The sequence below is a fragment of the Euprymna scolopes genome, chromosome 9 (genome assembly GCF_053919585.1).
Source record: "Euprymna scolopes isolate OS-2025 chromosome 9, ASM5391958v1, whole genome shotgun sequence".
Taxonomy (NCBI): Eukaryota; Metazoa; Mollusca; class Cephalopoda; order Sepiida; family Sepiolidae; genus Euprymna; species Euprymna scolopes.
Window position 1 is genome coordinate 37,459,799 of NC_136490.1, and position 22,632 is coordinate 37,482,430.

General features: G+C 35.4%; 1 pseudogene; it reads right to left on the bottom strand.

The window, feature by feature from the left end:
* Positions 1-22,167: 22,167 nt before the first annotated feature.
* LOC145285376 (U2 spliceosomal RNA) lies at positions 22,168-22,314 on the bottom strand (annotated as a pseudogene).
* Between the last annotated feature and the right edge of the window lie 318 nt (positions 22,315-22,632).

Genomic DNA, 22,632 nt, shown 5'->3' on the forward strand with positions numbered 1-22,632 from the left:
TAATAAAAATAATAATAAGAAGAAGAATAAATAATAATAATAATAATTATTATTATAAACAATAATAATATCACAATAATAATACTACTACTAATAAATAATATTAGATAATAAATAATAAATAATAATAATAATAATAAATAATAAATAATAATAAGAGAAAATAAATAATAATAATAATAAATACGATAATAATAATAAATAATAACATTAATAATAATAACAATAATAATACTAATAATGACTATAATAATAATAAATAATAATAATAATAAAGATTATAATAATAATAACAATAATAATAATAATTAATAATAATAATAAATAATAATTATAATAAATAATAATAATAATTAATAATAATAAATAATAATAATAAATAATAATAATGATTAATAATAATAATGAATAAGACTAAAAATAATAATAATAACAAATAATAATATTAATAATAATCAATAATAATAATAATAAATAATAATAATAATAATAATAAAAATAAAAATAATAATAATATAATCATAATAGTAATAATAATAATCATAATAATAATCCGGATAATAATTATAATAATAATAATCATAATAATAATAATAAATATAATAATAATAATAATAATAATAATATTCATTATATTCATAATAATAATAATCATAATAATAATAATTATAATAATAAGAATAATAATAACAATAATAATAATAAATAATAAATAATAATAATCATAATAATAAACAATAATCATAATAATAATAAATAATAATCATAATAATAGAAATCATCATTATAATAATAATAACAATAACAGTACTAATAATAATAACAATAATAATAATAACAATAATAATCATAATAATAACAACAATAATAATAATCATAATTATAATAATCATAATAATAATAATTATCATTATATTCATAATAATAATAATCATAATAATAATAATAATAATTAGAATAATGAGAATAATAATAGACATAACAATAATCTTCATAATAATAATAATAATAATAAAATTACAATAATAATAATAATCCTTATAATAATTACAATAATAGTAATAATCATAATAATAATAATAATAATAATAATAATAATCATTATATCCATAATAATAATAATCATAATAATAATAATTATAATAATAATAATAAGAAGAAGAAGAAGAATCATAATAATAATAATAATAATAGACATAATAATAATCTTCATAATTATAATAATAATAATAACAACAATAATAATATAATAATAATAATCATAATAATAATTATAATAATAATCATAATAATAATAATAATAATAATAATAATAATAATAATTATAATATTAATCATAATAATAATTATAATAATAATCATCATAATAATAATCATAATAATAATCATAATAATAATAATAACCATAATAATCATATTAATAATAATAAGCATAATAATAATAATAATAATAATAATAATAATAATAATAATAATAATCATAATAATAACCATAATAATCATATTAATACTAATAATAATTGTAATCATAATAATAACAACAATGATCATGATCATAATAATCATAATTATAATAATAATAATATTAATAATCATAATAATAATAATCATAATTATAATAATAATAATAATAATAATAATAATAATAATAATAATAATAATAATAATAGCAATAGTAACAGGACACTAAATGACTGGCACCATATAACCGATTGTTTAAGTAGGATGGATAGACGGAGGAGAGAAATTACTAAACAAGCCTTTATTGGATGTGTGTGGAGAGTATTGGGACCTTGGTGAGGATTATTTCCACTCAAATTCCAGTGAAGACCAATGGCCGGTACCAACGAAAAATCAATGTTAAACGGTTGTTGCGATAACGCAAATGAATTTGCAAATTGTATTGTAAGAGATAGAGGGTAGTGGAAATCTGGGGAGACGTTTTGTCACTCAGACTCCAGGTAACACCACAAGTTCTCAACAAGAATTCCTTGATGATAGCCTGTGTGAAAACTTCAAGTGAACACTATTAATAGCGAACAACATTGTCCTACACTGAAAGTAAGGAGCAATGCTCAGTAGCATGGTCTCCCGATAACAGAACAGATGTTATGCTTTCCCCTAAAATAGGAGGAGGTAATATCTTGGGGAGATCGTATTAGGACGTTAGAACAGATAGAGCATTACCTCCCATACAAAAAAATACAAAGGAAGATGTAATACCTGTTATGATGAACTTATAACAACATAATGGATACTACACTACCTGAAGAAAGGAGAAGATAATGCCTGGAAGACTGGTATCATGACAACAAACCAGTTACTACATTACTCCCTGGCAAAATAATATATTAGTTTGAAATAGTACCATAAGCTTAATTCGGCATTAAAAGGTAGCCGAATTATTGATTCGATTTAATTTATAGAAGTAATAGTATAATTGTTCGGATTCAGAATGATACCAAAGCTCCATTAGGAAAAGATAATTGTAACTTTGACATTTCTGTATAAAGTCAAAAATCGCTTTCAAAGAGCATTTTTCCCTGTTACTAAGTCTAATTCTTGAATCAAAGTCGCAGAAAGAAGAGGTATCTTCAGAAGATACTTGAGAAGCAAACGGCTTCTTTTAACTTCGTTTCAAGTCGAACGGAGAGACCGGTGCTCTCCTCTCCCAAACCCTCGGCATTCTAGACTTCAAACGCTCACTTTGACTCTGTCGCTATCGGCGCGGCAGTCGTCTAAGTGCGAGATCCTAACAGCTGACAGTGGTGCCACCTGACGTACATCAATGGAACGTATTGCGGGCGATATCGACACACGCTGACGGCAACTTCTTTAAACCCATTGTGTGCCGTCAAGATCCCGGCTTATATATTTAGTGAGCGATCTTTGTACGGATATATACGGAAAGTAATGCCGCATTTTAACCTATTTTTACTCTTAACGTTGCTATTGGGAAACAGGTTATAATATTACACTATGTTAAGCGTAGTTAATCAAAATCAGTAAAAATACGAAAAAACCTTTACAGATTCCAAGAAGCATTTTACAATTTTTTATTATTAATATTACATGTGGGGAACAACATATTATAAGTTTATCGAAGTCTGATCACCACAAAGGTCCTAACTATGACGTCATAAAACGATGACAGTCATCGCATTAAAAATAAGTTATACTTTTCATGTTTCAACATTGTAGCTGTTGCTTACAGAAAAGTTTGCATTTTTATACTATAATTTTTGATGAGGGGGTCGTGCGGCTTCGTTTGGTCGGAAAATACGCTTAAATATATTCTAATTTGTCCAGATTTCGTATATACTATTATTATAGAGTCGTAATTTCAAAAGTAAAAAAAAAAGTATTTGGGTGGCGTCTACAAGAATCGAAACTGAAAGCAAAACTGTAGCATTCAAATCTGGTGACGTTACCATTGTATGAACGTGATAAGTATATGGATTTATTAAAAATTAAGAATAAACTAAGATGAATGTATAAAATATATGACAATTTTTTGTTTTCATTTTTAACCATATTTGACCCCTTAATAACTATTTACACTGGCTAAAGACCTATAAAATAATGGTCCGTAAAAAAATCCAACTATTTGAGACCCCTAGCATCGCTGTGCCACTTTTAGTTTCAGAGGAGATAGGGTTTGGGAATATGGAGATAGAAAGACAGTCAGACATATAGCTTTTTATATATTACATTAGCGGGGGAAGGATGACCACTCGACTTTTCCCCATCGTAAAATACGCTTAAATATGATATTTTAATTTGTCCAGATTTCGTATATATTATTATAGAGTCGTGATTTCAAAAATTAAAAAAAAAGAAGCTATTTAAGTGCCAGCAGCTAGAATCGAAACAGAAGGCAAAACTAGCATTCAAAGCTGGTGACGTTACCACTGTATCAATATGACACGCATATAGACTAATTAAAATTTAAAAATAAACTAAGATGGATGTATAAAGTGTCTAGCGATTTTTCAATTTTTACCCTTATTTGTCCCTTTAAAAACTATTTTAATCAGCTAAAGACCCCAAACTCTCAACATGGCTATCTGGGCCACATTTAACTCTCTGCCGAAAAACAGCTCTGAAAATGTGGTTAGGCAGGGGTGCGATCTCCTTCCTGAATTCTATCTGGAGCACACAGATTATAATAACTCTCAAGTAATCTCTGTTTTTGTTTTGTATTTAAACCATATTGTGAGATTTAGCTAACTGATTAGTCTGTTCACCAGTTCATCACCTAATACTGAGTAGTTATCTTCTCAATTTACCCCATCGTGTCATTATGCAACGCGTTCATTCTATTTTCGGTTTTACTTTATTTAATTCTCAGTAGCCAACTGCTCCTTCATTAATCACACTCTTGATATCGACAATCCTAATCTTTAATATCTTCGTTATTATAATTACTGTCTAAATTTTGGTCAACACATAATTTAACAATCATTTCTTTTTATCATTTGCCAGGAAGGCAAGACTATACTTTTAAATTCCGATTACGTTTTCCAGACGGAAAACAGTCTCCGGTTTCCAACGTGGACGCATCATAGTATCTAAGATCAATTAAGTTGACCTGTTTACCATTGGTAAATAAATAGTGGAAACAATGGCGGGTAAAACACTGTTTTCCGTTTTGTAAAAGCGGTTTATGAAAGCCAAAATCTTGACATCTAGGGCGGCAATTGATCTTGCTAAGAACAACACAATAGACTCCGCTCTTTTGTTCTAAAAGTTTCTTCTGGTGTCTCGAAAACATTTCGGAAATCTCGTCCATGGAAAACTCATCCACGGAAAACTTGTCCATGGAAGCTTTCTACTCGGATAAAGGGAGCCCTGCAACTGTATACGGCATTAAAGATACGAAGAAGGTGCTTGGCTACGATGTTTGCAGCAGTCTCCTGTTCCTGTATGCATTCAATGGATGTGATACCACTTTCGCGGTTTTTGGAATCGGAAAAAATTCCGCTCTACACAACGTTTTGAAGGGAGACTCGATTTTTCCACACCTAATAAAATATGGCTGAGATTGATGGACAAACAGTGTTTTTATATATTAGACTAGTGGGCGCTTAAATATTTTAATTTGTCCAGATTTCGTATATATTATTATAGAGTTGTGATTTCAAAATTTAAAAAAATATTTGGATCCCCCAGCTAGAATCGAAACCGAAAACAAAACTGTAGCATTCAAAGCTGCTGACGTGACCACTGTCCGAAAACATATGGACTGATCAAAAATAAACTAAGATGAATATACAAATGTATAACGATTTTTTTCAATTTTGAATCCTTTTTGACCGCTTATAAACTATTTTAACTTGTTAACCACCCATAAAAGAACGGTCCATAAAGAATACAATCATTTGAGGCGCAAGCGCCGCTCTGCGACTTTTAGTCACACGGATAATGGAAACCTTGATCGGAGAATTTATCGAAAAATAGAGAACTGAAACACTGATTAAGAAAGGTAGACGCTGACTAAATAGTCAGGTTCCTAATGGCACAATTTTAACGTTTGTGGGAACTTTTTGGAGATTTGCAAATCTATACATTTTTGGAAAGGTTATTGTCTAAGGAATCAGAAAACCAATGTTTGCATTTGCCCAGGTGCCTGTATGGCGGCCATATTGGATTTACAAAATGGCCGCCGTAAAATGTACGTTTTGTAATATCTTGGCTTCTAAATACGCTGGAACACTGATTTTAACTGCTAAACCTACATTTTCAGGGTCCAGGAAGCCACTGGTGGTAGTTATAAAATTTTCCCATATGTATATATGGCAGCCATATTGGAATTTTACAAAATGGCTGCCGTCAAATGTATGTTTTGTAATACCGCGGCCTCTAAATAAGTTGGAACAATGATTTTAACTGCTAAACCTACATTTTCGGTGTCAAGGAAGTCAATGGTCCACGTTATAATTTTATCTTTTGTACCCCACCCCCCTTTTGAAACACATAATCCAACATATGAGTAAAAAACTTTACAACCCTGGCAGCTAGTCAGAAAATTATTTTTATTGAAATGCCTTTTAACTGTAAACTTTGAATATTTGTGCAACCATCTTAAACATAATTAGATGTTTGATCATAGTCTATGTATAATAATCATCATCAACATCATCATCAACATCACTTTCATACATCACAGCTTGGGAATCTTCATCGTTTTCACACTGGCTGCTGCACCGACACATATCAGTAAAAGCTAAGTCTTTAGACCTGCAGGAGCATCTGCCAGAAGAACAGTAAAATATACATTTGCATGTGATCATCTCAAGAATGGCCTTAGGGGCTGGGAGGACCTCTGTGGTCGTTGGTTTTAGGGTGCCATCCAAATCTTTGAAGCACCCATTTTCCAGGGGATCCAGTTGTGAAATCTGCAGAGCAATGGTTGCTTGTGCCCATACCCTTGCTTGGACATGGACTCTTAAAATATGCTGCTTTAGAGCTCCAGGTGTTGGAGGGAGCCTGTCACTTTCTGCCCTATGCTTGCAGAACAGATGCCATCGCAGTTCAGGGATTGCTTTTATGTTGATCCCTTTTGGCGAGTAAGCTGCACATACAAAGGATTCCAGTTTTGACAGCATTCCATCTGTCACTTCTGCTTCATCCATAAGCATTTGCAGAGCATTGACAACATCTGAGTCTGCTTTGAGGTAGATCTGTAGCCAGGTTGTCTTACATATACGAGAGAACCTCCCTGTGTTGTCGGTCCCAGTGAACGCATGGAAGGCTGGCAAAGCCTTTGCTCTTTCTTTACTTAGAGCTCGCCACAGTGGTTCAATTTGTATAACACAAGAGGACATAGAAATGGACGTGTTTTTCAGCAATAGGTCATAGTTTGCTGTGACTAGCACTAAAACGTCCGTATCTGGAGAGAAAAATACTAACTGTGCATAAGGTGGGTTTCGCTGTGAAGCCAGCACAGCCTGGTGGATAAGCAGCCTGTCTGCTTCCTCATGGTTATTTACTTCAAAGACCAGGTTTCTGTTGCTCTTAGTGTATCCAAAAGCAGATATGATGATCAGCTTGGATGATCCCTTGTTATACTCTAGAGTTTGGGCAGCAAGATAGTCAGTCAGATCAGCCTTCGTCTTGTCATGGGAGAGGAACCTCCTCATTGGGATGTGTTTGATGTTAGTGTCATCTCTGACTTGATACTGAACAGAAGCTTTTCCTTGTCTTCGTTTTTCTCTGGTTGCACTTTTCAGAGAATCTGCTCGGTATGTGTCAAAAACGAGGATGATTTCATCATAATCTCGTGTTAGTTGCATCAGTCTGTCATTGAAGCAGCTACTCAGATCCTTGAGTGTCACTAGAGTCGCTGGTTTCTTGCTCAGCTTCTGTACAAGCACCATGCCATCCACCAGTGCTATCTTCCGACTTGGCTGATCAGTAGATGTGGGCTCTGTAAATCCTGTATACGTTGCATCTTGGTGGGTAGAATTTCCAGCTTGAGGTGACTGGTCTTCATGGGGCATGTCTTCTCTTGTCAGCTTCTCAAGTAGATGGATTAACTTGGACTTGTTGTAGCATGGCAGCATTGTTCCATCAGGGGCAAACAGTGCTCTTGGTGTCAGAGTGAGTTCATGGTTTCCTATGGCCTCTTTCTGGTTGATGTATCGGCTTGACCTGGCAAGTACCATCAGCTTTGCAAACAGGTCCTTGGTCTCCTTCAGATCCACAGTATTGTCTCTGAGTTTCACTGTAATCTTCTTGTTCCCAGAAAGGAACATCTTGTTGTTCTCTTTCTTCACAGGGGCCCAGAGGCTGACATCTCCATTGATCCGTTCTGACACGTAATCCTTACACAACTTCTGTCCAGTGACATCAATATTCAAGATATGTGGTACATACTCATCTGGGATGTATGCATTAGTGATCACATTGTGCAGCTTTTCCACTTTAGTGGTAAAGGGGTTTCCATGGCTGAGCAAGGCTTCCTTGATCTTGTCGACTGTACCATGTGCCCTCTTGACTGCACTTGGTCCAAGCTCATGATGTTCTGTGATTCTGTCAGCTTCCATGCCAAACTGACTCTTGAACTCTTTTGACAGACGTGAAAGTTCTGGTGTGGCCAGAAAAAATCTATGTCTGGCATTGGCATTGTTGGAGATGCCTATTATGCCAGAGCTAGTCTTCATCAGTTTGTTCAGGTGTTCACATGCATGGTCTGCCCCAACAGACACGAAGGGAATGACACTTTCCGTGACTGATATATTGCCTGCTCGTAATTCCTCCCATGTATGAGGGTGATTGCTTCTCAAGTCATGCATATCTGCAATGTATCTTGGCCAGAGTCGCTTATACTTGATGCGGTCCATGGCAAAGAACAGTTTGCTAAGTGCTTCTCCAGCTTGCAGATGGAATTCCAGGTCAGCATTTCGAGTTGCTGCTACAAAGAACAGAATTGCTTCCACCCAATCTAGGTACCTCATCATGGCCTTGAACATTGCATTCTGGGATTTCTGTTCCTTCCATTTTTTAAATGCTGTGATGACCTCAGCAGTGGTCAAGGCTTCCTGAAGGATGCTGTTTGCTTGCTTCACGGATTCAGCCTTCGTGTCTTTATCCTCAGAGCAGGCAGCTTCTACTCCTTCTGCTGCCGTCAGGCACACATCTTTCAATTGTGGGTTGTCCTTGAAAAACACCTCCAGAACCATTTCATAGAGTGCTATGTATGAGTAGATATGGGCATGGAGAGTTCGCGTGTAGTGTGTGCATTTCAGGATTTGCCTTGTCGTGGCAGGACCATACACACCTGCTTCCACCCAGGCATCATCTATGCCTGAGTTCTCCATGGAGGCACCAAGCGCTCTGAGGGCAGCCATTATGACATGCAGTTCACCCAGTCTGGGAACAACCATTTGTTTCAAGTCAGGTCTGGCATCTAGGAGCTGCACCACCTTCTCATAAAGAGCCATGTCAAAGGTAATGACTGTGGGGTGATCTTCCCCAACTGCCAACTTTCTCAGCTTATTTACTTGTACGATCACAGTTAGTAGAGTTGACCACTCGTGTGCCACCTCAGGGAGTAGTGGCAAGGCTCCAACCTGTGTCAAGGGAAGGCTTTCAGACAGCAGTGAGTTGTATCCTGCCCAGCCTGGAATCTTGCTGGAGGTTTCTCGAGGTTTCATTCTGGATAAAGCAGATGCAACAACCCATCCAAGCTGTGTCAGCTGATAGGATTCTGAGATCCCCTGGCCAATGGCAAACTGTTCTGAACTCTTGGTAGCCTGTGGTTTGGGCTTATTACAGTGAAGCATGTCTACATGATAGGGTGTGACTGATATACTCTTTGCATCACCTATAATCAAAGGTTCTGCAACAGGTTCTTTAGAAGGGTCAACTTTCTGGTACACTGCTGTGATGGTTCCGTGGGTGGTTCCCTTCCCATCAGGAGTATCCTCTGCAAAATCTGTGTTATCTACGGCGAAAAACACAAAGGTCCCCTTCTTCAGGAATGGTGGTACATAGAGGCCTTGGTATGCTCTGGTGTTTTCTACAACAGCATTTGCCAGAGCAGTTTCCATGAGAAGGACACGACGATGTGAAATAGCGTAGCCATGAGCATTGAGAAGATTCAACAGCTTCTTGTTGCGTGTGTCATGGTGGACAGTAAGTGCCAGTCTCAGAACCTGAGAATTCCCTCATGAACGGGGTGACTTAAATGCTGATTCATTGCTTGGCTTGTACCTTACCTGTTTACTGGATTTGAACCCATACATGATATTCTGGCTCACCGTCAGTGTTGCTCGGTCAACATCTGTAGTTCTCTTTACAGTTTCCAGCTTTTCAGCAGGCCCAACCATTATCCAATGGATTAAGGTGTATAATTCAGCTGGAACATCATTATTGTCACTAGATACCTGCATGAAATTTCTTTCCTTGGGCTCTTTGAAGGTTACAATGCTTTTCCTTATCACCTGTGCTGCTTTGTAGATTGTCTTCATGCTGTTCTCCTCCTTACCAGTTGTCATTGAGGTATTAACCATGTCCTCTTCACATGCATCTGGGGAGTAGAGGACAGTTGGCTTCCTTATGTTTGGTCGAACAGACTTCAGGTGTGGCAAATAAGTAAGGATCTTTTCTTTCAGCCATTTTCTACTGAATACAGGTACATGACCTTCAAAAACTTCCGAACCAAGCATATTAACATAAGTCGTTTCAATATCATCCATCCCAAGGTATGCTTTGTTTTTTGTTTCTACATCAATAAGATTTATCAGCTCAAGCAGACTCGCCTTTTGTAGAAAGGGTTCTTCAGCAGTTTTTCTAGTGTTAGTATCTCGAAGAGCATGGAACACATTTTGGGTCCAGCAAGCTTTGTGGTATAGGGCATCAATTGCATGTGCATCACCTGGTGATATGCAGGTGTTCAGCCTAGTTTTCAGTGCAGGATTATGGGACCTTTCCACAGCATCTTTGAGAGTTTTACCTGCATTCTCAGTCCTGATCTGGTACAGTTGTTGGCCATTGTCCTGTTGGCAGAAGAAGCACTCTTTCTTATCCAGTGGACTTGTATGTGATCGTGTGAATGGCAATGCAGAACCAGATGTAGAGGTGTATGGAACAGCCTCTTCTGTAATTCCTCTTTTCTGCCCAGGCTTTTTGGCAGTGTAGTGTCCTGTAGCTAAAGCGTGTGCGATGCGATCTCTTGCACGTTGTATTTCAACTTTGTTAGTTGCACTCGAATGACATGAGCGATGCCAGACCGCCCTCTCTTCACACAATGTTTCTGGTGTGCAGTTCTGTAATCGCCTTTGGATTTGGATATAGTCCCCATCATTCAAACTAGCCCTCTCTAGAATTACTTGCAGTACGAGCCCATAGGACTCTAATCGAGGATGTTGTACCAAGACTTTCTTTTTATCATCAGACTGGCAGAGAATGCACTGCTTCCAGTTAATGGACTCCTTGGTTTGACATGCTTCCTCTCTACTTTGCGACTCATCACTCATGCCTCACCTACAAAAAAAGAGAGAATTACAGTAATGTTAGAATAGCAATACAAAAACTACAAGTTCTCAAAGTATCAGAGGTAAATTAACAATTTGAATTAGTGATATAAAAGCAAGATTTTTTAGGAACAGCTGAAATATGAATTTATAAATGATACATATTTTTTATTACAAAGATATTGCAATAAAACAACACCACATCAGTTTGAACCCAGCTATGCATCTAAAGGTTAATGTTAAAGATGTTGTTGCTTTATAACTACCACCATTGGATTCTATGACCCTGAAAATGTAGGTTTAGCAGTTAAAATCAGTGTGCCGACTTATTTAGAGGCGAAGATATTAAAAAAACGTACATTTTACAGCGGCCATTTTGTAAATTCCAATATGGCTGCCATATACACATCTGGGAAAATTTTATAACCACCGCCATTGGTTTCCCTGGCCCTGAAAATGTAGGTTTAGCAGTTAAAATCAGTTTTTCAGCTTATTTAGAAGCCGCGATATTCAAAAACGTACATCTTATGGCGGCCATTTTGTAAATCCAATATGGCCGCCATATACGCATCTGGGCAAATGCAAACATTGGTTTTCTGATTCCTGAGACCAAAACCTTTCCAAAAATGTATAGATTTGCAAATCTCCAAAAAGTTCCCACAAAATTACATTAGGAACCTGACTAAAAGTATTTAATAAAATTCCCAGTACTAAATCCGAGAAAAAAAAAACCTTGTTGAATGTTTAATGCATACCAATTGTGTTCATACCTCAACAATTACGTTAACATTGATAATACTTTTATTTTTTTAAAAACTCGTTTCGGTGGTCAGGCGCAAACACACTAGCGTTCAAAGATCTGCAGCCTTCCGCTATCAAAGAACGCAATGGGGAGTGTGGTCATTATAACACTGCTGTGGTTTGACAAATCCTCGGTTGTCACTCCAACAAGTGACGGAACCGTAATCTCAAATGGATAGCCAGCCACGCAACGCTACAAGTAAAAAGAAAAGGAAAAAAGAGAAGTTCTAGTGGTTCTCGAACCTCCTCGCCGTGAAAATGCAATACGCTCACTCAACGGGCCGATATTTTGTCAATCCAAAGAAAACAGCAAGAGGAGAAGAAAGAAGAAAACAAAGCAACAGAAGCCACACTCGCTATCGTAACAAATGACGTACACCGTGGTTTGAATTTTAAACGTATGTAAAGTCAGTAGTCCAAATCAGTATCTTTAACTCTCTGCCGAAAAAAAACAGCTTTGCACTGTTATTTATCCTGAGAATGTGGCCGGGCAGGGGTGCGATCTCCTCTCTCAATCGTCCAATCAACGCGTGCCACATCGACTCTTGTAAAAGTGGGTTAGTCAATCCGACAAGACAGACTAACTGACGCAATTCAGGTTTTTCTCCATGATACGCGATGAGAGTATGTCCTGGATTTTAGCCGGGGTCAACGGGTTAATTCTCCGGTTGTAACGATTTCCTTTGTCATCTCTCGAAATGACATTATAATTTAAAAATAATTATTTCAATCTGAATGTCCAACGACTTCCAAGGTAAAATCTGATCTCATCACTGCGGTCAAATGTTCAACTCCTTTTGGATTGACATTTTCTTTTGTTCTCAATCGGAATGACATCCCCCCTCCTTACTTAGGATGTTCCTATAACTGTGGTCCCTAACTCAGTGTAGCGTGTAGCTCATTACGTCTCAGTGGCAGCGTGCCATGAATTACGGAAGGTATCGCGGATTTTATTAATGACCCTATTGGTAGTATTTGGGAGAAGGCTATTATTATTATTATTATTATTATTATTATTATTATTATTATTATTATTATTATTATTGGCTCACATGGAGCTTTCACACAAGTCAACAAACGATCGGTTTGGAGACCTGTGGTGTTCTCTGGAAACTGAGTGACAACAAGTCTCCCCAGAAGTCCAGCTCTCTCCACCTCCTTCGATAACAATTGCTGATAAATCTGCGTCATCGCAACAGACTCATACCATTAATTTCTCGCTGGTAGTGACCATTGGTTTATACTGAAATTTGAGCGGCATTAAGCCTGCCCACGATGTTGTTATTATTATTATTATTATTATTATTATTATTATTATTATTATTATTATTATTATTATTATTATAGGAATGCGTAGTATCTACTTTTGGTCAAAATATAATCCTGCCAAGCATTACATCCATCTTTGCGGAGATAATAATAATAATAATAATAATAATAATAATAATAATAATAATAATAATAATAATAATAATAATAATGAAAACCCTTGAATGTAGAAACTAATGCACATGGACTACAGGCGATAGCCGGGCACATACAAACGGCTACAGAAGTAAAACACAAAGAAACGCCAAATAGAATCAAGAAAACTGTATAATTTTAAGTTAAACGTACCTCCTCCCCCCTCCCCCCTCCCAAAAAAACAATTGTCACCACACCAAATAGTTGAAGAACGTCAAGGAGGATGGAAAGATTGAGGAGAGAAAGTACTAACCAGACATCCACTGGATGAGTGCGAGGTGGACTTGGACCTTGGGAAGGCTTATTGCAACCCAAATTCTAATGAAGACTAGTGGTCTTTGACAACGAGAAATCAATGGTAAACGGCTGTTGCGATGACGCCAATTAATTCGCAAAGATTATAGAAAGAGATGCATGGTACTGGAAATAGTGGAAAATTTGTTGTTACTCAAACTCCAGGGAACACCACACATTGTTTAGAATGAGAAATCTTTCATCATGGCCTCTCTTAAAACTCCTAGTTAGTAATAAGAATTACTATTGCTCATTGCCACACAAATTCCAATGAAAGCCAATTGGCATGCCAGCGAAAAATCAATGGACTGTTGCAATAACGCAAAGATATTTTCAAAGGTTATCGAAAGAGGTCGAGAGTACAGGAAATCTAGCGAGACTTGTTGTCACCCTAGACTCTAAGGAACACCACCTATTATTATCATTGATGTTTTTATGACCTGTGTGAGAACTCCTAGTGAGTACGAATTCACTTTCATTTAAAGAGTGAGACACCGACGACAATGATATTTGAGAGAAACTCATGGAAATGCTGGAAGTAACGCTTTGCAAACTGTGGACAAACATCTCGTTATCCAACTCCTTACATAATATATTTGAAAAGCTGGTCCTAAATAGTAGCCCCTTACGACTTAGTAGCACTGTGCCTTTTTTTGGGGTGATGAAAATAGACTGATATACTGATGGACTGACGGACTGACAGACGTAAATGTTCTTTTTGATTTTAAGTGCATCTGATTTCTATCAAAGCGCCATGGTTCTGGTGCTTATTGAATAAACAACACGATAAATGCACTTTGAAAGATGTTTCTTTAGACGAGTCTTCAGTTATTTCTTATTTCTTATTTTTCTTTCTACCCCCCCCCTCTCTCTCTCTCTCTCTCTCTCTCTCTCTTTCTCTCTCTCTCTGTTTCATCTATCTCTCTCTTTGTATTTTTCGATTTCTCGTTTTATCTCTCTATCGCTCTCTCTATTTCTGCGTGTGTTAAAATCATGGTGTTTTTATCTTCGGTAAGCTGATTTCAAGTGTTTTAAATCTGGAATTTCAGAATCGTTCCAAGATTACATAAAATGACGTCTTAAAGGCAAATACTGAACAGTGCACTTTACGCGAATTCAACGTTTTGTTTACTCACCAAATATTTATCTAGAATTGTTCTGGCATTTTACCCGTAACAAAATAGGAGCTTATCTACGCTTTGTATAATTTACTGGGTTGTGGTTTAAGTTAAAAGTACTCTACAGCGATAAGTTGTAACTACTTTGCGATCTTACACGCGCACATAACATCAATACATATGTTGTTAATTAGAATAAAATGTAATTCGAGTTGATTCTTTCCAGAAAATAATTTATCTGACTCGGAATTATATTCTTACGGTAGGCATTTCTTTAAAAAAAAGCCTCTGTATTCGTGTTTACATATTTCTTCCCTTTGTTTTAAACGAAAAACATAATACTTTGTAAAAATGGGATTTATTCATGCAAAAAACATACATTATTTTTTATTTGAATCCGAATTAAAAATGTACGACTTAAATTCTATACTTTTCAAAGTGGATACTCTTATGTTTTACTTTACAATAATTATTTATCATTTTATTATTGATACCAGCAATAAAAAATAGGTTTAAAAAATTAAAATAATCGTTTCTAAAATTGTGAATCAAGCTAAATTTTTGTGATTCCGATAAGCACAAAAGTCGTATTATTTGGTTTCTTCGGACTACTGTTTTCAGTTTGAGTTTCATTTTCACTAGGTGAAAAATGTGAAAATGACACTTAAGATGAGAATAACAGTCCGACGAATTCAAATAATACGAATTATCAATCCTTATTTCAAAATCCTTATTTTAAAATTCTTATTTCAAAATTCTTATTTCAAAATCCTTATTTCAAAATTCTTATTTCAAAATCCTTATTTCAAAATCCTTATTTCAAAATCCTTATTTCAAAATTCAGAAACATAAAAACTAAAGTTCTGATTTTTTTTTTCGTTTATCAATTCCCGATTCTGATTAATCGTCTTAAAACTCTGTGTGTATGGTTATTCGCTGCCACGTGTTTCGCAGCTACTGCAGTTTATCAGCGTGGATTACTATTGAAAGATTCGAAATCACGACTATAAACGCTGCAGTCGAGAGCTTTCCGTCTAATCCACAAAAGTTACGTTAATCCTTGAACAACAAACTCCCTTGCGCATCCCAAGATGGCGAAAACATTGCCTACTTAAATTTGTGCCATTGGTCACTTTGGAAGGCTTTAACTTGCTAGTGTCCACCCAGCTGATTACTGATTTCACTCCAGATTGAAAGGATGATGCATGTTGCATCCATTGTTATATGTTGACGCAAAACCACAATTTACTTGCGTTGAAATAATCGACGCGTTCTCTTTTTTTTTCTTTTTTTTTTGACCGAGTGTAAGAAAACGCAACGCATTCTTTGAACACAGTTTTCTCATTGAAAAATTATGTATAATAGTGCAAACAGAAACAATGCGTTCTAATATCTTCAACTGCTCTTTTGTCTCACGCAACTTTAATTTATGGTCGACTAAAATTTCTTCATGGACTTTTATGTTTTCCGAAACAACTACCAAATTCGAGCGACTTTCGATGATGAAAGGGGTTGTCTAATCTGTCTGCCTTGACTAGCCGAATTTTATCTTAACTTCAGAAGATCGATAAAATGCTTCTACTTTTAAGACACTCTTAAAACTCTTGAGTGCATAGTTTTTTAATAAAATAATTTTCACACACACACACACACACACACACACACACACACACACATATATATATATATATATATATATATATATATATATATATATATATATATATATATATATGTTAGTTTCGGACGGATAATTCAGAATCGAAATAGGGAATCGAAACAATCGGACCTTTTGGGGGTATTGAAATCAATATCTGAATCGGTATCGGAATCGGAAAATTTCTAGCATCATTTCCGATTCCAAAAACGATTCCTTTTCCTTGACAATAAAAAACGCACACGTATTTATTTATTAGAAGATTGTTTATTTATAGCAGAAAACTAAGAGACAGAGGACCAGCAATTCCATTCCCAAATTTAACATTGGCTTGTTGTGTGAAATCTAATTATTTTATTTGTAAATTATGGCAAATACACAAAAGTTCATTTACTCGTATTCCCTTTGAATTGTTCAAATTTATTTTAGCACCAAGTTGCTAATAGTCTATAATATATAGTTCACAAGTTAATATATTTAAACTGCTTCTGAGAATTTTTTTTTTTAATTTTTCAGGCGCAGTCTTGTTCGTTATCTGGAGTGGTCATCTCTAAAATAAATCGTGGTTCTGGATATGACCTTAAACTTGCGGGCTTTTGGAAGTGTGGAGCCACCCTTTAATTGCCATTGCTCCCAGGTCCACTCTGATCCGAAGTGGTAGTACCTGTTAGGGTCCCAACTATGGGTTAAATAGAAACCGACTTGAAAACAACAAATATATTCTATTAAAAAAGTTTTCTTCCGAATCTTTGGATTCGACATTAAATCACCTGAAAAGGGTTGATATATCATAAAACAAAAACAACCAACCAACTAAAATAAATCCCGTTTTATTCTTTTTTCTTTTATCGTTTTGTCAGCAACACACAGAAAAAGAAAACAAACAATTATTATAGAATTTAGGATGGAGGGGAGTTGCACATATAAATTTAACGTAGTATAATGCCCTGTTTCTGGGCCATTCTAACTTTTAGGGCAGTTAACCAAATTTTTTTACCACTAACCCCTAGTCCAACCAGCAAAGTCATAACCTCTTGTAATCACCTTATTTTTCGTGTTGCCACATAGGCTTATGGTTAGTACTAGAAAGAAGTTTTGTATGATTTTTCACAGTGATATATGCTATACTAAAGTATGATCAGGAACCAAGATGTCAAAACAAACAAAATTTGACTACATGCTAAAAATGCTGCATGGTCCAAACAGGTGATATTTTCACATGAATTTTATATACAAAATCACACTTTTACAGAATTCGTATGATAACTTTTTATCACAACAAAAAGTTATCATTGCGAATTTGCAAAAAAATAAATAAATAAATGGAAAACAATCCGCGATAACGTATGCAAATATTTTAACGTAATCAACTCACAGAATTTTTCAACGTTATCACCGAAAAGTAAAATCCTTTTTTTGTGTGTGAGGGGAAATCCTAGCTAAAGATCTTAATCTTCAAATTTGCCATTAATGTTATTAATTTTAATACTATTATTTTCTGTATCATGTTTTTCTTTTTACAGTAAAACAAATCAATAAACGTATAAATGTATATTATTTCTCAAACTATATATATATTCATGATTATAATAAAAGTTTGAACATTCTTGGACAGAGTGAAGTCACAGTATACAGTTCACCACCACCACCATTCCTATGTTAAGAATGGTTTTCTAAATAGTAACATTATTATTTAGAAAAGTATTTTTTGATTGGAAGATTAGGTCGTTTGGACAATGTTTAATCATTATAATTTCGCATACCCATCTCAGCAGCAGCCAAATAGCATTACAGTTATAAGCACTGATTGTTGTATAGGCGATCGAGTATCGATCCTGGCATGAGGTAGTTGCTAGTCTATCCGCATTGAATCGCTGTGATACAGCGAAGCAGTTTCTCTGTGGGTGACTATATATATATATATATATATATATGATGGACGTCCAAAAAGTAAAGCCTCCTATTTTTAACTCAAAAACTGAAACGTCGAAGATATATGTATACAGAAGTAGTGCTATTAAAATAAGAGATATTTTGTGCTTCAGAACTTATTTTCTACATAGTGACCACCATCCTAATTGCACTTTTACCAGCAATGAACGGGGCCTTGTAAAAGTTTGAAGCTCGCTTTATCACTTATCCATCTCTCTCCACACTGAAATCGACGAACCCATCTCCTAAGTGTGCTGACATGATAAGTTTACATATTTTCCAAGGATTCAAACAATAACGCAGAAGCAATGTTGTCATTTTATTCTATTGGTGTGTAGTTTCGTGCATGACATATTTTCGCTTGTAACATGCAGAAGCAAAAACACGAGAAAAGGATGCTGAATTCTAACGCCAATTTCTGATAGGTTTTCGCCAGAGGCCTGTTAGCTTTGACATTACCAGGTGTTGTATGCTGGGTGTATAACGGACATATATATATATATATATATATATATATATATATATATATATATATATATATATATATATATATAGCAAGTTATAAAATGTATATGGCGGTTAAGCTACACTAAATATTCCGCGTTTCATCCACTCTGTGATTCTTCAGGCTTATGCACATAAGCCTGAAGAGTCCTAGAGTGGATGAAACGCGGAATATTTAGTGTAGCTTAATCGCCATATACATTTTATAACTTACTAACCAGCTCTACCTACGTATTGAGCACTTTTGAAGTAAATACTTAAAGTTTACGCATAAATCTATACTTTCGTATATTAATTAATATAGAAAACTCGTCCACGGAAAACTCGTCCACGGAAAACTCGTCCACGGAAAACTCGTGCGTTTTTGCTAGGTAGGAAAACTGGGTCATTATTGAATAAATATCGATTGAAAACACATTTTATGACCGTTCTTGAAAAAGATATTGTTTTTAAAAAGCGACTACACACCCTGTAATATTAAAAAAATATATCCATTTACTGTTGTTTTAAAAAGATAAAATTATTTTTTCTAAGTGTTCGTTTTCTACCTAGCTTGCAAAGTTTTCAGTGGTTTAACTTATTTTAAAGTATTTATTCAGGTAAAAAAACAAGTACTGTCAAGTGTTAAGTGAGAACAAGAAAAATGTCCGACATTAGTGAATAATACCTTGCGAGTCACGATAATCGCACAAAACAGAAAATGAAAGAAAATACTGAGAAAGATATAGTCCAAAAAGAACCCCCTTTTCAAAAAAAAAAATAAATAAATTTTTATATTTTTTAAATATGATTTAGGAATGGAGCTTTAAAAAACTGTATGAAATTAAAATGATTTTTGAATAACAAACATTGATTTTCCGATAAAATTTTTTAAATGAATTTCTTTATCGCTTTTTTTTCTTAATGAGTTAACAATTTTGAAGTAAAAATAAAAAAAATAAAAAATGAGGATACGAGAGATTTTCAACGTGCACCCTCTCTCCACCCCAAAAAAATGTTTCGCTTTTTATTTATAATTAATCACAATTTTTATATTTCTAGTGTTTAGGCATTACATTTTCTTATTCATAGCGACTTTTTGGGTATTAACAATAATCAAAAACTAACAGGGAGATGGTTCGATTCTTCTTTGGAAATTTCCGGTCGATTTTGTATTGTTTTTTGTTTTTAATTCGATTATGTTTTACTAATAGCAAATGCATCAACTCATTGTTAAGAAAACTCTACTCCTATTATTCAAGAATCCTTTTAATTTCATTTGTTTGTTGTTTATTGTTTTGTTTTTGAGGGCGATATAGTTTTGTAAAAAGTCCCTCCCTCTCTCCATTCCTAAATCATATTAAAGATTTTAAAACAACAGTAAGTATAAATATTAAAACAAAAATATCATGAGGTGTGCAGTCTCTTTTTGAAACCGTATAAACCGTATAAATAAAGTTTAAATAAGTTAAACCACAAAAACTTAGCCAGTTAGGTAGAAAACGAAAACTTGGAAAAATCGATTTTGTCCTTTTTTTAAACATCAATAAATAAATATGAATATTTTTTTTACAAAATATTATAGCGTATTTAGTCTCTGTTTTGAACTGAATAAACGCTTTAAAATAGTTAAACCATAAAAAGCTTAGCTAGTTAGGTAGAAAATGAATACTTAGAAAAATCAATGTTATATCTTTTAAAACAAAAGTAAACAAGATTTTTTTTATATATTATGGGGAGGGTGTGTCGTATCTTTTAAAAACAAAATTTCCTTCAAGAACGATCATAAAATGTGTTTTCAATCGATATTTCTAAAATAATGACCCAGTTTTCCTATCTAGAAAGAATGGACGAGTTTTCCGTGGACGATTTTTCCATGAAAGAGTCTTCCTAAATTCCTTAAATACTATATGACTAAACTCTTTATCTGCAAATATGTTTGAACCTGGCAATACCGGTTATATACAGTTGGTATAATATAATTTTTTGTTTGTTTGTTTGTTTACTTGCCTCTCCACGAGGGCAGAGTTAGACTCAAGGTCGGTTTTTGATGTGGGGGAAACCAGCTCCTCCACTAGGGCCCCCTGGTTAGTAACAAAAATAAAATTGTCTCAATCATGAAGGATTTCTCCTCCACTAACCGAGAACAAAATATTGAAGTGTAGCATCAGAACAAATGGCATTTATTTGCTTCCCCACGAAAGCAAATTAGACACAAGGATGTTTTTAATGTGTGAGAAAACCAGCTCCCTAAAAAGGGAGCACTCTGCCAGTGTCCAAATAAATAGTAATTGTTTCGGTATACAGGGTTTCCCCTTCATTGACAAAGACCTATTTAACTTAACTAGTAATTGTCTCAGTATGAAGGGTTTCTCCTACATTGGCCAAGGAATAATTACTTAAGTGTAGTATCAGAACAGATACTACACTGATCTTGGCCCGAAAAACAAGTATTTATTTGCTCCCCCACTGAGCAAATTAGGCACAAGGCCGATTTTCGATGTGAGGAGTGAAGGGGAAATGGGGACTAACTCCCCGGGGAGTAGGGGAGCTGGATAGTGACAATTGGTATGAAGGGTTGCCACTACATTGACCAAGGTCTTATCTGTGGGGTCGCTCCCACCTAGGGTCTTTGCTTGCAGTATCTGCCGGAACAGATGGTATTTATTTGCTCCCCCACCGAGAAAATTAGGCACAAGGCCGATTTTTAATGTGAGGAGTGAAGGGAGGGGGAAGGGAAAAAGGGGACCAGGTCCCGAGAGGTGGGAAATGGGAGCTGGTTAAAGGTCAGGCATGTGGGGTTGCCCCCACATCTGGTCTTTGCTAGTCATAGCTAGTCATAGCTTGCAGTATCTGCCGGAACAGATGGTATTTATTTGCTCCCCCACTGAGCAAATTAGGCACAAGGCCGTTTTTAATGTGAGGTAAAAACCAGCTCCCCTAAAAGGGGTCACTCTGGTTACCAAAAATAATAATTGTCCCAGTATAGAGGGTTGATATTTATTTGCTGCCCACATCAGCAAAATGTGGCACAAGGCCGGAAAGTGGGAACCCCGCAGGCTCCCCTAAAGGAGGGGCACTCCTGCAATTTTAAAAATTGCCTGAGTAACCCCGTCGGCATTCCCCGGTCGGGGCGCCTCAGGCAGCAAGCAATAAACTTGCCCCACCGGAAAGCCCGGTGGCAAGGCCTGGGAGGGTGGACCTCCTAGGTATTACCCAGGCGATTGTCCCAGTATAGAGGGTTTTTATTTAAATGCTGCCCACATCAGCATTATGTGGCACAAGGCCGGAAAGTGGGAACCCCGCAGGCTCCCCTAAAGGAGGGGCACTCCTGCAATTTTAAAAATTGCCTGAGTAACCCCGTCGGCATTCCCCGGTCGGGGCGCCTCAGGCAGCAAGCAATAAACTTGCCCCACCGGAAAGCCCGGTGGCAAGGCCTGGGAGGGTGGACCTCCTAGGTATTACCCAGGCGATTGTCCCAGTATAGAGGGTTTCCCCTCCATTGACTGGTACAAATTATCTTAAGTGCAGTATCTGCCGGAACAGATACTACACTTTGATCTTGGCCCGAAGGCCAAGAAAGAAAAATAGATCACTGTTTTTTTCTAATTAGTTGGTATAATATAATTGCATCAATTTCTTAAATATTACATTTTAGAAAAGTCGTTATGCTTTAATTATTAAAAACGAAAGCAGAAAATGAGTCTACGCAGTGAAATCTTTTAAGCGCCAATTGTCTACCCTATGAGCTTTATACTGAATCGTGATTCGACTTCTAAATGATGACTAAGCAGAATATATTTCACGCATGGCCTGAGCGGCAAGCAGCATCAACTTCCTTTAATCTCTTCAAACGATTGTCTCGAATTGATTTGCAGCACAAGAGAGCGTTACTCTCAATTGA